The sequence below is a fragment of the Chelonia mydas genome, chromosome 16 (assembly GCF_015237465.2).
Source record: "Chelonia mydas isolate rCheMyd1 chromosome 16, rCheMyd1.pri.v2, whole genome shotgun sequence".
NCBI classification, from domain to species: Eukaryota; Metazoa; Chordata; order Testudines; family Cheloniidae; genus Chelonia; species Chelonia mydas.
Window position 1 is genome coordinate 11,276,762 of NC_057857.1, and position 13,376 is coordinate 11,290,137.

The following is a 13,376-nucleotide window of genomic DNA, read 5'->3' on the forward strand; positions in this document are numbered from 1 at the left end:
ACCTAGAATGTGTCAGTGGCATTTCATCATCCCAGGGGCTCTGCCCAACTTCCCTGCTTGTTTTCTCACTAGGATGCAGAGGCAAACTTTTGTCGCCATGTAGCTAGATTATTGCAATTTGTGCGTCTCCTGACAGCAAAACACCACGTACAAATGCCTGATGGAAGGCCAGCAAACAATAATCACTTGTATTTTCCAAGCATCATGTTATTGTGTCGAAGGCCCCTCTCTGGCTTCAAGTGAAACAGCTAATCAGTTTAAAGGAACTGTTGCTTGCTAGAATTTGGCTCCTTCTTATCTCTGCTACCTAATTCACGTGTGCCCTCCTGGACAAATGCTTTCATCCCACTCTGAGACGTTATTGACTGTTCTTCCCGTCAGGACTGTGTTGATTGAGTCAAGGTCCTCTGCTCATTTTTGCACATTCAGTATGTTGTTAATTTACTGTGCGTCTGTTTTCTGGCTACCCACTGTTGTGGGTTTCCCGTTCTGTTGTTTTTCATCATGCCTTATGCCAGAGTGTTAATGGAATACAGATTTCTGAACAAAGAGATCCCAATGATTAGGGGTTTTTTATTTTTTTGTTGTGGGTTGTTTTTTTTTTTTTAAGCCTTCTCATGAATAAGAATCTGAATTTATCAAGGCCAGAGGCAATCCGACACAATTCAATTTCTCTGCTCCTTCAGCTGTCTCTGTTCCTGGAAAACCACAAATTGAGGTAGTTAAAACAAGAGACTAGGCGTGACAGCCCAAAACTAGAAAACCCCAGAATTGGATATAAAGTTGGATAGTGAGAACAGATGTTGTTCAACTCTTGGGGCCACAGAACATCACCCAGGGATGTTGGGGAAAGCTGTAGGGGTAAAAGTGTCCAAGGAAAATTGGATGCAGAGAAATTTGATATTTCAAGTCAGGAGAGACTGAACGTTGTTTCAGCCTTCTGAGGGCTGGTTGGTCTGTGTGAAGTGATCGGCTGTAAATGGTCAATCTCCATTGACAGGCAAATGGACCATGGACCTGAACTCCCCTCTTAACGCAAATCTGGAAGGACTGTCTCAAGAGGTGAGGCATGTTGTAGGGGAAAAGGGAAGAGATTTGCATTGTCCTTGTCCCTCCTGTACCTGTTCTGTGGACCGAGGACTTCTTTTCTAGGGCTAACAATTCAATACCTGTCAGCAAGTTTAGTGTTTGACTCACCTCTCTCTTAAAAGAAACCTAAAGAAATTACGATACAACCACTCCTGCACTTGTTCAGGAATCAGATGGCCCGGGAGGTCCTTCCCAGCCTATGAGGGCTGCAGAGTCCTGCTCTTCACACTCCCTGAAGTATGAGATCTACCTGATGGAACTGTCCTTTAGTTTGTATTGTTTACATCCAGGCAAAGTCACCTTCTTAGGAATGCGCTGTCAGAATTAAAATCTCCACTAGCTGTGTAGCGAAAGGGGCGGGTTATATTGTAACAAGACCCTGGCCATGTAGGAATTCACTGCAGTTACGGTGGTGCACCCCAAGACTGCTTAGAACTTCTTGGTGAGATCTGGGACAGAGAAGGCTGCTCGCCGGGTGCGGTAACTGAGGCTCTTTGAGGTGTGTCCCCCTGTGGGTGCTCCATTTCAGGTGTTGGTGCGTCCGGCCGCTGTTGCTTGGAGATTTTCGGTAGCCATGTCCATCGGGGTCACGCAAGCACAGTAGCTGTCTCACGGCAGCGTTGGCACCTCTTCTGGCGCGCGTGCACCCCAACCCCCTCCGTTCCTTCTCAACCACCCTCGGCTGAGACGGACACTCCTTGTGTGTCTGATGCCCCGCTGAGTCACACATCCCTCAAATCTGCACTCCCTGTAGTAACCGAAAGGCAAGAGCCAGGCATGACCACGATCTCCACCTCAAACTGGTTCTTATGGAGAAATCACTCCAACCACACAAACTGGGACGACAGACCACCTCCTCTGTGGCTCCCCATCGGCTTCAGAACTGACTAAAGACTGGGCTCACTCCTCAAAAGTTTTGAGGAAAAGAACATCGACCTCTCTGTGGAGAGAACTGCCCCCAAAAATAAAAAGACAGTCTCTCCTGCTCGGTCGCTGTCCTCGGTGCTGACACCACACCATTGAGGCATTGGGCACCTCTGGTACCATCTGCCCCAGGACCTCTGCCAAGCCCAAGGCGAGGGACAGGAAGTCAAAGCATAAACATAGACATGCCTCCTCCATGGCACCGACCACACCAGTGCGAGAAACAGCACCGAGACCCTCACCATCGGTCGTGGTGAGATGAGGCATAGAACACAAACCCTCCCTATCTAAGGGTGCTGGACACTGACACTTAAGGCAAAGGAGAATTTCCATTAGGAGCCAGAATTGTGCCTGTGACACAACTGAGCCAATCAGATTTTTATCTCTACTCTACAAACTAATGAGTTCACCACAGTATTCTGAGTAGGGTGTGTCCAACTTCTATTAGCAATGCCCGCTTAGGAGCTTCTGGTTTTGAATGCAGATTAACCAAGGCTAACTGGTCAGATGGGCTTCAGAGATTATTATTCTCAATGCAATAACCACAGCAGAAGCTGGTATTGATTCAGACTCCTTTGCAGCTGCAAAAAGATTGCTGGTGCTTTAACAAACAATAACCACTTGGCTTAATGCGGAGGGGGCTGGGCCAATCCAGGTCCTTACTAGATTGCTATATTATCTCTGTTTCCACTGCCAGACCCCCAGAAAAGTTTCCATTTTTAGAGAGATTAGCTCATGACCTGGCAGAAGATGCCAGACTGTTCCCATGGTATTGGGGTAAAATACAGTCTTTGTAAAAGTCACACTGAGTGAACTGATCATAGAATATCAGGGTTAGAAGGGACCTCAGGAGATCATCTAGTCCAACCCCCTGCTTAAAGCAGGACCACTCCCCAATTTTTGCCCCAGATCCCTAAATGGCCCCCTCAAGGATTGAACTCAGAACCCTGGGTTTAGCAGGCCAATGCTCAAACCACAGAGCTATCCCTCCCCGCAAACATCATATCCTTGCATTGGCTGGGAATCGAACCCAGGTCAACTGCTTGGAAGGCAGCTATGCTCACCACTATACAACCAATGCACCACAGATGTTGTGATGTTGGGGGGGGGTTGTTTTTGTTTTTTAAAATTAACCCTCCTGAACAAGTGAGGTTGGTTGAAGTGACTTTGTTTTTCTGGATCCTCTAGGCTAACAAATATTGGCAGTGGGTCAACAAAAAGGGGATGGAGATTGATAGATAGATAGATATGAGAGAGAGAGAGAATATAGTCATTGGGCTTTTTGTCATCAACACAGTTTTAAAGATGCACTTGCTGTTTCTAGTCACTGAATCATTCACAGCATTGCCAAAAGTGTCCCCAGTGAGAAGGCAGGGGGGTCCAGGCACCCCATTAGAAGAGAGGCTTACAGACCCTGAGCTCACCAGGACGTCTAGGACATCCTTTGCCCAGCTCTGTGAAAATTGCAGAAAATGCTGGTGCTCACAGACTCTAGAGCTGATTAATGAGTGAGGAGTTATTGAGCCAGTGCAGGAATTGCCTGGTCAAATTCCGTGCAGGGAGGTCAAACTAAATGATCATAATGGTCCCTTCTGGCCAGAAAATCTGTTTTGCAGTCATACTGAAGCCACTGGGAGTTGGTGTTTGCTCAGAATCTCTGGTGACTTATTTCAGCTCCTAAATGAGGATCTGGTCTAGGTGCCTAGCTTCAAGCATCTGACTTTGAAAACGTCATACTATATCATTTGGACGTGACAACTGTGTGATCTGTTGTGGAACTATGTGACAAAATGCAATCAGGCACGTCTGGACGGCTCCCCTGCCTTCTGCCCACTGCTCCATCTCTACCATAACTGCTGTGAACGTTCCAAGCCTTTCAGCCAGCAACTTTTGGGCGGTTTGTAACAATTTGTCACACCAATTTTCTTTCATTTTTTCCAAATGTGGCGCTTCTCTCAAAGTGACCTTGATCCTGAGGTGCAGAGCAGGGGCCATTCAGTCCAGGACCAAAATAACAAGCTTAAGATCCAGCATCTTATCAGCCATTGGGATTAGAAATAGGAGCTTCATAGCACTAAAGAATGCCAAATAACTCTTCCCTTTCCAATCGTACGAGATGTTTGTTTCTCGGCTGAATACATTGTGAGAGATCAGACCTTAAAAAGGAGACCTTCGGCTTCACAGAGAAGCTAGCTGGAAAGCTCTTAAAAAAATGATCTCAAAGCTTTATTAGTTTCCCTCTCCCAGTAAGGCCTGTACAGGTGGATTCATGGTACTAAGACTGGCTTTATAGCCAAAGGAATGCAAAGAACAGTACTGCTAGGAACATTTTAAAATATTTCGCAGGAGAATGAGGTGGCCTATACAGGCTAGGTGATGGTGTGGTATAAATGTTTCACTGGCCCTTGTAAATAATGCAGCCCCCACAAAATCATGTGGATAAAACCTTTGATCAAAGCTGTACTGCTATAGCGAATACAGTCAAACCCTGATCCCATTACTTAGGAGCCTGAAGGAATCAATGGGATTCCTCACGGGAGTAAGGAAAGTGGGATCTGCCTCTGTGACATTTGCTTGCATAACACCTAGCACAGTTGGCCCCCAACATAAGCAAGGCCTCTGATATTGCAGAAGCACCTAATGTTAATAGCCATATAACCTTAGGTTTTCCCCATTTCAAAACGTGATTCTTTTGGTGGAGGGTTGTGGGAGGGGCAGGGGAGGATGCTGTGCTGGTGATTATGCTCTTTGGTTTTGCATAGTTATGGGTGGTGTTATTTGCATGAGAGAAACTTGTGGAATGTAGAGATCAGTAGCCCTAGAGACTGAAGTCTCCTGTCTGTCTATAGAAAGGATCAAGCATGGGAAGTAGCAGTTACATGTTTGCCATGGACCACCCACTCGTGTACAGCGGGACTGGGATTTTCAAAGGAATTAACGGAGGTAAGCACCCAACTCCCTTAGACTGGGATTTCCAAACGGGCATAGATACTTAGCTCAGCCATGGAGGGAACACTTCTAGGGGGCTGTGGGAGGAGTTAAGTCTCCCTGGCCCAGTCAGTCCATGACCTCTCTACCGAGATTACCGACTAGGGGGCCTAGGGCGATGTAAGCCAGCAGGCAGAGCACCGGGGAGAGCCACAACTGGCCTTGCGAAAGCAGATCTCAGAGGGAGCATCATAGCCGTGCCGGAGCTTGAGGATTTGGAGAGAGTAGAGCATTAGGCTGTTTCTCCGGAGAAGAGAGGCTTCGTCAAATTCTTATGCTGTCTCAGTTTCCTCATGTTAACTCTCGATGCAAGTTCTGTGCCATGTTTGCTCATGTTACTGGGCCACACAGCTTTATCTTACATTTGACCCGAATGTGGGGGGGAAAAGAGCAACTTAAAATCTATATTACAGCCTTAGCATGCCTTCTGTCCCAGCAGGAGAATTCCACTCTCTAACACAGAGCTGTAGGGGTTGAAGTATAGTCTGGGTTTGTGTTTGTTTAAAGACTTTGTCAGGCACCAGCGCTGTGTATATATCTTTGTCTCTCCCGCAACAAAAATAATCCGGCTGCAATCAAAACTTGGCCCCTGTTATCTTGACAGTTATGATGATGATGGATGAAGATGGGTTTAGGAGATCAAACACAAGACAATCTGTACTGCAGAACAAACCACCTTAGATTTTTAAATGCCAATGTGACATCTGGTGTACTCAATAAAGCAAATCACTTTAAAATCCCTCCACTGTCCCCTAACCCCACCCCTTCTTTTCCTTCTTTAGAGAATCATGGGATTAGAAAGGACAGCAAGGGCCTTTTAGTCTAATCCCCTGCCCAGATGCAGGATTTATAAATTAATGCATCCGATGAAGTGAGCTGTAGCTCACGAAAGTTTACGCTCAAATAAATTTGTTAGTCTCTATGGTGCCACAAGTCCTCCTTTTCTTCTTGTGGATACAGACTAACACGTCTGCTACTCTGAAACCTATAAATTAATAGGTTTCTCTTAAGCTATTTTAATTTTATTCCACACATTTATTTTGTGTGTTTCTCTGATAAGGGTGGACCATTGAGTGAAACTCTAACAGCAGGAAGAAAAGGAGTACTTGTGGCACCTTAGAGACTAACAAGTACTCCTTTTCTTTTTACGAATACAGACTAACACGGCTGTTACTCTGAAATCTAACAGCAGGCTTCTCTTTCTCTAGCCACCCGTATTTTTGCTCTACTTAACACTAGTTTTCTGCGTGGAGGACTTTTTTAAAAGTTACCTTCTTCCGAATCTTTACTGTGGTGCATTGAGAGAACTTCATTACATGTTTACAGGATGTAAGTAAATGTTTCTCAAATCATGCAGATCAAAATCCCACCAAAGACTTCCAGTGACCGTATTAATGATTGGGATTGTCATCGCTTTCATGAGACTTCATATCCATAGATACGATGATACCAGCCTCTCCCGCCAGTTCTTTTCTTTGCCCTTAAGACATAAAATATTAAAGGGGTGTTGGAGTGTGTGAGGCTACGACTGAGATTTAGGAGGATGATGGTGCATTTATTGTTTGTCAGATGGTACATCGAAAGCACCATGTAGCCTTCAGGTTGAGCATCATTTAGGGGGAAATATGAGAAGGAGAAATTGGGCTGAAATTATGCTCTGGAAGCAAAGAACTTGCCTCTTCTATTCATGACAGATAAAAAGCAAGATTGACACACAATGGAGTTATTTAATTTCATAGTATGTGGCTTCTGCAGAATGTGAAATTTGCTGTGATTACTTGAAGCAAAACAGGTTGGGTTTTCCGATTTTTTTTTTTTTTTTTTTTTTTTTGCATCATTCTGTTAGTGGTACTGCCATCACGAGCAGCTGGAAGGCTGCATAAGTTCCGCGCTAGACACAGGGACATCCAGCCATGTCCCATCAGTGTTCAATGAGGGTTCTGCCCACAAATCCTCATGCATGGCAGGGAAGACTTAAACATGTGGCAATGGCTGACAGTTACTCCCACGCATCTTAACCATGCCCTTGATATTTGCACCTACTCCTTGCAAAAGGTTTTGCTCCAGTGGGGCTTGCAGGTTGGCAGAGTTGGGGGAGGGAAGGGGGAAGCAGATCAAAACCTTGTAGAAAAGGATTCTCAATCAAAATGGCTCAGTTTTGAGGCCTGTTCTTGAGAGAGACGGGGCTGCTGATGGGAGCTGAGGGTGCTCAGCATATCTCAGGATCAAGGCATCTCCCACGAACATGAAACCAGCTGAGATTCATTTGCTTTTCGGTTGGTTGCATATTTAGCCTTGCACGGTTCTGTCAATAAGCCCTAGGTAGGACTAGGCAATCGTGGAGTGAACCAGTGCCTGCACTGAAAGAGCTGTAAGTGGAAGAAAATATGGGAAGGTTCCCGTGGAGAAACAATATGGGAGTTAAATTGTGATGAGCTATGATGCTCCTGTAGGGAATTATTAAACAGGAAGGTGGTGACTCCCCTTTTTATTTGGAATTAGTGGATACCTGAAAACTGAGCTCAAAATGTAGTTGGAAGCTAAGTATAACTCGGGGCAATTCGTGCGACACAACATTGTATTAAAAATATAAAAATAGTTTGCTAAAACCAATCATATTCAAACCTATATTCATTTACTAACATCGTGTATGGCAGATCTGTGAATAACTTTTCATAATTAAAAAAAGATTCACTAGAAATATGACTTATTATTTGTATCCCCATAGCATCTAGGAGTCCTAGGGAGTAGGACCCCATGGTGGTAGGCACTGTACCAACACAGAACCAAAAGACGGTCCCTTCCCCCAATGAGCTTAAGATGTGAGTATCAGACAAGAGACAACTGATGAGGGAATATAAGGAAAGAATGAGACTTATTGATGGGCAGTGGTATCAGTGCATCAGTGGCCTTAGCATCATTGTGTTTTGTAGGCATCCTGGCAAAGGAGAGCTTTAAGGAGGGATTTGAAGGTGAATAATGAGATAGCGTTGTAGTTGTTTTCAAAGACCTCATGGGACAAAGCACAAAGTTAGTGCTTTGAGATCCTCAGACGGCAAATACTATAGAAGTGGAAAGTATTGTTATTCATATAAACAACATGACAGTGGGTTGATCCACACCAAACCCTAGGAAACAGACATTCTGCGTTTTCACAATGTTTCAAAATATGCTTGTTAGTGACAAATCTAGGGAATGATCTTTATACTTCTTAGCATTTTCTGTAATTCTTCAACGTCACTAACTAATCTTCACCACATCCCCGTGAGGTGGACGGGTATAGATTATTATCCTTACTTTACAGGCTGAGAAACTGAGGCAGAAAGGCGAAATGACTTACCCAGGGCACCGGTTAGTCTGGCACTGAGTCAGGATTAGAACTGAAGGCCCCCTGATTCCCACAGCTGTGATTGTACCACCACATATGGCCTCGTTCTTGGACTTCAGTGCCCATTCTTAAGGTGTGTGTGTGTGTACACGCTTACACACAGTCTGAAGAATAAGGCACTGTATATAAAGTTCTTTTTCAACTCAGAGGCTTTTTTACATTAGTGTAGGGAGAAGAAATAAACTCTAATTACCCAGCTGTTTTGTGTCCTTCCCAGCTGAAGGAGCAGGAAGGTGCATGTGAGGGTGGGTTTCATAACACTCCCAGGTGTCTGTGTGCCTTTAAGCACCGCACAATGTGTTTCAAACCACTTAGAAACTTTCTAGGGGTTAGTAAAAGCTATTTCTCTATATACCTCCTCCATACAGCATAATGATTTTTTCTTCCCTGCCAGCAGAGCTGTGATGTGGTGGCTGTGATGAAAGACTCCGTCTCACCTAGTCATTCACTTACACACAAAATGTCCACCCCAGAGATTGCGGCAGTGGCATTTAGTTTCCCAGTGCTGCTATTGGGCAAACACTGTGGCTGGTATTTCCCTTAAGAAAGAGAAGTTTCCTCTCCAAGACTGCGTGCTTCTGGAGACAGTGCGGGCCTGTGAGAGAGCGTTCAGATCGTCTCTCCCCTCGCCCCGTTTGTGCACAATTATTGAGGTTCTCTGTCTCTCTGACACACTCTTGCTCTTTCAGCTCCGTTTGATAATGCTCTGTGGGCACGACAAGCCATACAATTGATGCCGAAGTGTGTGTCGGCAAGAGAACCCTGAGCTCTCAGCTGGATGTAGGTCCATGCGCTCTCCTGCTCTGCTCTACAGCTAAATTTAGAAGTGGGACAGAGGCCTTCTCAAAATAACAGAAGTCCCATCAGTCACACCCACGCCCCCACCCCCAGCATGGTTTAAGAGCAATCTATTTTTCTTCAGCTTTACCTGGCATCGGATTTAAACTGGTCCCACACAATTTAGCAGCAGTTTAACGTCACATCTTAGCTTAAAGTGGTGCAACTTTCTCGTGTGGAAAAAACTGGGGCTTTTCTACCACACTGTGTATGTTGCACCAGATCAGACTCCTCCTAGACCAGATGTCCCCAAACTCTGGGGCACGCCTTCCAAGGGGAGGGTAGAGACTGTCCGGGGGGGGGAAGGCGTGGCAGAGCCCAGGCCAGCCCCCATGGGGTTCATGGAGGGAGTGCCACCTAGCACCTCCCCACCCCCAGCTCTGCTCCGGTCCCACCCCCAGCCACAACCCCAGCTCGCATCTCCACAACTGGCCCCATCCCCATCCTCGGTGCGGTTCGGTTTCTGACCCTGCGTCAGCCCCCAGCCTCTGCCACTGGCTGTGGCTCTGTTCCTGGCCCAGGTGCAAGGCGGGACCGGGAGCAGAGCCGCACCTGGCTGCAGGCCTGGCTGCCAGACCCCACCAGAGTCCAGCTGCGGCTCCCCTCCCACCCCAACCCCTATACAGCATACCTATGGCCTTAGACTTTCTTATTTAGACTCTCCAGGCCAGAATCAAATGAGACACCCCCACACACACACACACACATTTATACCTGATTCAGCTCCTCCTCCCTTTTAACTCACACTTTCTCCTGGCTTTTTTGCCATACAAGGGGCTATGACACTCAGACACTGCTGGAGCCAATGTAAGTAATTCTAAGAGAGTCTATTCGAATGGAGCTTACCTCATCCTCTCTCGCTGTTACACACCGCCTCACTCATTCTGTCTTGCCCACATGCCCATAGATTACTGCGGCTCTAATATTGTAAAATCTCTCCTGTCCTGCATACAAGCCAGGCTTTTCAAGGGACCGGGTAGGTGCAGCGATAGTTGAAATACTTGGGCCTAGATGCTCTTTGGAGTGAGCAGCAGGAGGGGATAGCGGGCTCAGGAAATTCCGGGGTTCACTTCAGAGTTGCCTTGGAATGTCCATCTTGGGAGGAGAGAGGCTTGGGGGAGTGTGGAAGCGGTGGGAGGAATGGATGGAGCAACCACGACATTGTGCCAGCCTCTCTGGTGTGAAGAGAAGCTGCCTCCTCCATTGCAGCCACCCGCTCCTCTGCCCGCACATGCCCCCCTCCAGGAATGGAGGCCCAAGGCAGGTGTTGATGCTTCTTTGGGGCCCCTTTAACTCCTGCATGTCCACCAGGCTCTGAGGAGAGGGTGCAACTCATCCCTGGGTCCAGCCTCATGCTATAGACTTGAGATGGGCAGGTGGGAGAAAGCATTTTTGAGTCTCTACTCACCACCTCCCATGTCCCCTGGCCAAGGTCACCAGGCCAATGGTATGTGTTTCCCCATAATATGTATAAAATTGTCCTTCCTAATCAGCGATGGGGCGCGTGTGTCCGGTCTGTCTCTCTCTGTATTTCTCTCTCGTAGTTGATGTATAACAGACTGTAGTGGGGTGGTCACCCGCTCCGGGCCTGAAAGGGTTACAGCCTACAGGGCTGGGGCGGTGAGCGAAAGGCGAGACTGATGGGGAAGGCACCTCAGCTGGAGCCATGTCCCAATCAGGCCACAGCTGGCCCTATAAAAGGCTGTGAGCCAGGAGCTCAGGCTGGACTCTCCCTCTAGCTGTGGAGAGAGATGGGCCTGGCTGCTTGGGAGCTGAGTAAGGTACCTAGAGTAGAGCAGGGCTGGGGGAGCTCCAGCCTGGAAACCCCCCAGGCTGCAGGCCTTGTTAAAGGCCGGGAAGGGTACTGGGGTTGCAGAGGTGCAGCCCAGGGTAGGCAAAGGCAGCAGGTCCAAACCCTCTTTGCCAATGATGAATGGCTTGTACACTGCAGTCTGCCCCAGTGAGCTGGGGCTAGATGGTGACTGGCAGTAGCCATAGACTGAGGTGAGGTGGGGATAGAGGGTTGGGGGTTCCCCTGGGTGGGGAGACCCAGAGAGAGGGTGTACCGCCAGGGGTCAGCACCCAAGATAAAGGGGCACCGGGGTCCAGGAGGGACACAGGAGCCTGGGGCAAGCGGAACATGGGCCTGCAGAGGGTGCTCCGGAGGCTGGAGAGCTAATTCCTAGGACGACCAGCGGGAGGCGCCGTGCCAGTGAGTCCCACCTCGCTACACAGACAATAAAAACAAAGCTTGCAATAAACAGAAAGAAATGGAATAATCTTTTCTATGTCAGAATGTATTAAAATGCTTTGACTCTCTCTGACTTAGCCAGTTGGGCAGAGGCTCCTGCAGAGCACGATAATCATGAAGGATTGTAACCTGGCTTAATAGCTGTGGATATTTTCTAGTTCATTGTTGTCTCCTCTTTTTTTCTTTTCTTTTTTTTTTTTAACATAGAGCCAAGTGCCTGAAATTCACATTTCAGTGGGCATTATCTGCACTGTGCAAGCAAGCACTGTGTCCCCTTCTTTCCCCCATCTATTGTTAAGTTCCCTCACAGAATCCCCTGAGTATCTGATGTAGAATTTTTGCTATGGTACATTTAAAATATCCACATTCAGCATGTGAGTGGATCAGAGCATTGTGTCTATTAGGGACAATTCTGGCCTTCAAGGGAGTGAACTGGATGATCTAATAGGTCTTTTCATGTGTTGCATTTACCCCTCTGGGACACTGAAGATTTGAGGAAGGATAATCTTGGGTGAAAGCACTGCACTGGGACTGAAATACCTGGGTTCAGTTCCCAGCTCTGCTTCAGGCTTCCTGTGATGTTGGGCAAGTTACTTAGCATGTCTGTGTCTCAGTTCCCCAGCACTAAAATATGGATTAAAAACACTTTTCTCACCACCTTTTATCTCCAGATTGTTGTGTAAATCCTCTGAAGGATGGCTCGTTTCTTAGTAATATGTGGTGGCCGCTGTCTTAGCCAGCACACCAAGGACTGAACCAGAGACCATCAGAGCTCAGTGTGTGAGTCTCTCCAGCTTGAGCAAAGGAGTGAGACAGCGTAGCTGGGAAGCTGTAAAAGATGCTCATCCTCTGTGGGTCGGGCACGGAGCGGGTGTCTAGCACCGTGGCCAGTAGGTTACAGCAGCGCAGTGGGAGCGCCAATCTTGGTTGCAACCCCTCGGCACTGCTATAATAATGACTGTCCTGCTCAAGCAGCCTTCATGCCTGTCTGAGGAAACTGCCCCCACGTCCGTGGGAGCATTCACTGACTAGCCCTTTATTTGAGGGCCTGGAAGAATGTGTGGACCTGTGAGACTTGGGCTAAAAGGAGGTAAAAATTTCCACTTTTGTGAACATTAATATCGTGCTTACTCTGACTCAGTAATGTCCAAGCTCTGGCCTCAATATTACCTGTCTTAAGAAGTCATTTCTTACAGTGATAAATCATGCTTGAGCCAAAGAATCAGAAATAACTGGCCGTATACCCTATTAGCCATTTTATTCTCTAGGCCTTTCCCCTCTCCTTTTATCCTTTTCCCCTCTTTCTTTCGTAGTCATTTTCTGACAGGTGGGGTTTTTTTGTTTGGTTTTGTTTTTAATTCTTCACCCACTTTCCTTACATTTGTTTCCCCTCCACCCTTTTATCATTCTGTTCTTAACTCTACTTAACTCTGGTTTCTGGAGTGCTCTTTTCTTCCCCAGAAGGTTTTGTGAAAGCCACAACCTAGAAATGTCCTGGTTTTCAGAGGTGCTGATAGAACTCAAGCAGGGGTGTCTGCCTCTCTTTAGTGGCTGATCCACCAAACAGGAAAAGAGCCTGCTACAGCTGCTGGATGAGGGAGCTGAGCCCTTTAGCTGGAGCAGTTGAAGTCTGCTTTTAGCACTATGGGTCATTAGAGGCGTTTGAACACGAGACCTAAGAAGGGAAGTTTGTTGTTCCAACCATCCACAATTCTGGTTGACAACTGGAAACTGCAGCTGCTCCATCTGGTGGCTCCATCTAACTCTGCCCCGTTAATGATGAGCTAAAATGCTGTCTGATACAACTGACCAAGGTGTCAAATCTCTCCCCTGGGACTCCAGTGGGAGTTTTGCCTAAGTCAGGACTAAGGAATAGATCATGCCCCAAGTAGAGGGAGA

The 13,376-nt window shown here is 47.0% G+C and overlaps 1 non-coding gene across 1 annotated transcript; it reads right to left on the minus strand.

The window, feature by feature from the left end:
* Window positions 1–3,022: 3,022 nt before the first annotated feature.
* On the minus strand, window positions 3,023–3,094 carry TRNAG-UCC. Its single transcript has one exon. It is a non-coding gene; the product is annotated as a tRNA-Gly (tRNA).
* Between the last annotated feature and the right edge of the window lie 10,282 nt (window positions 3,095–13,376).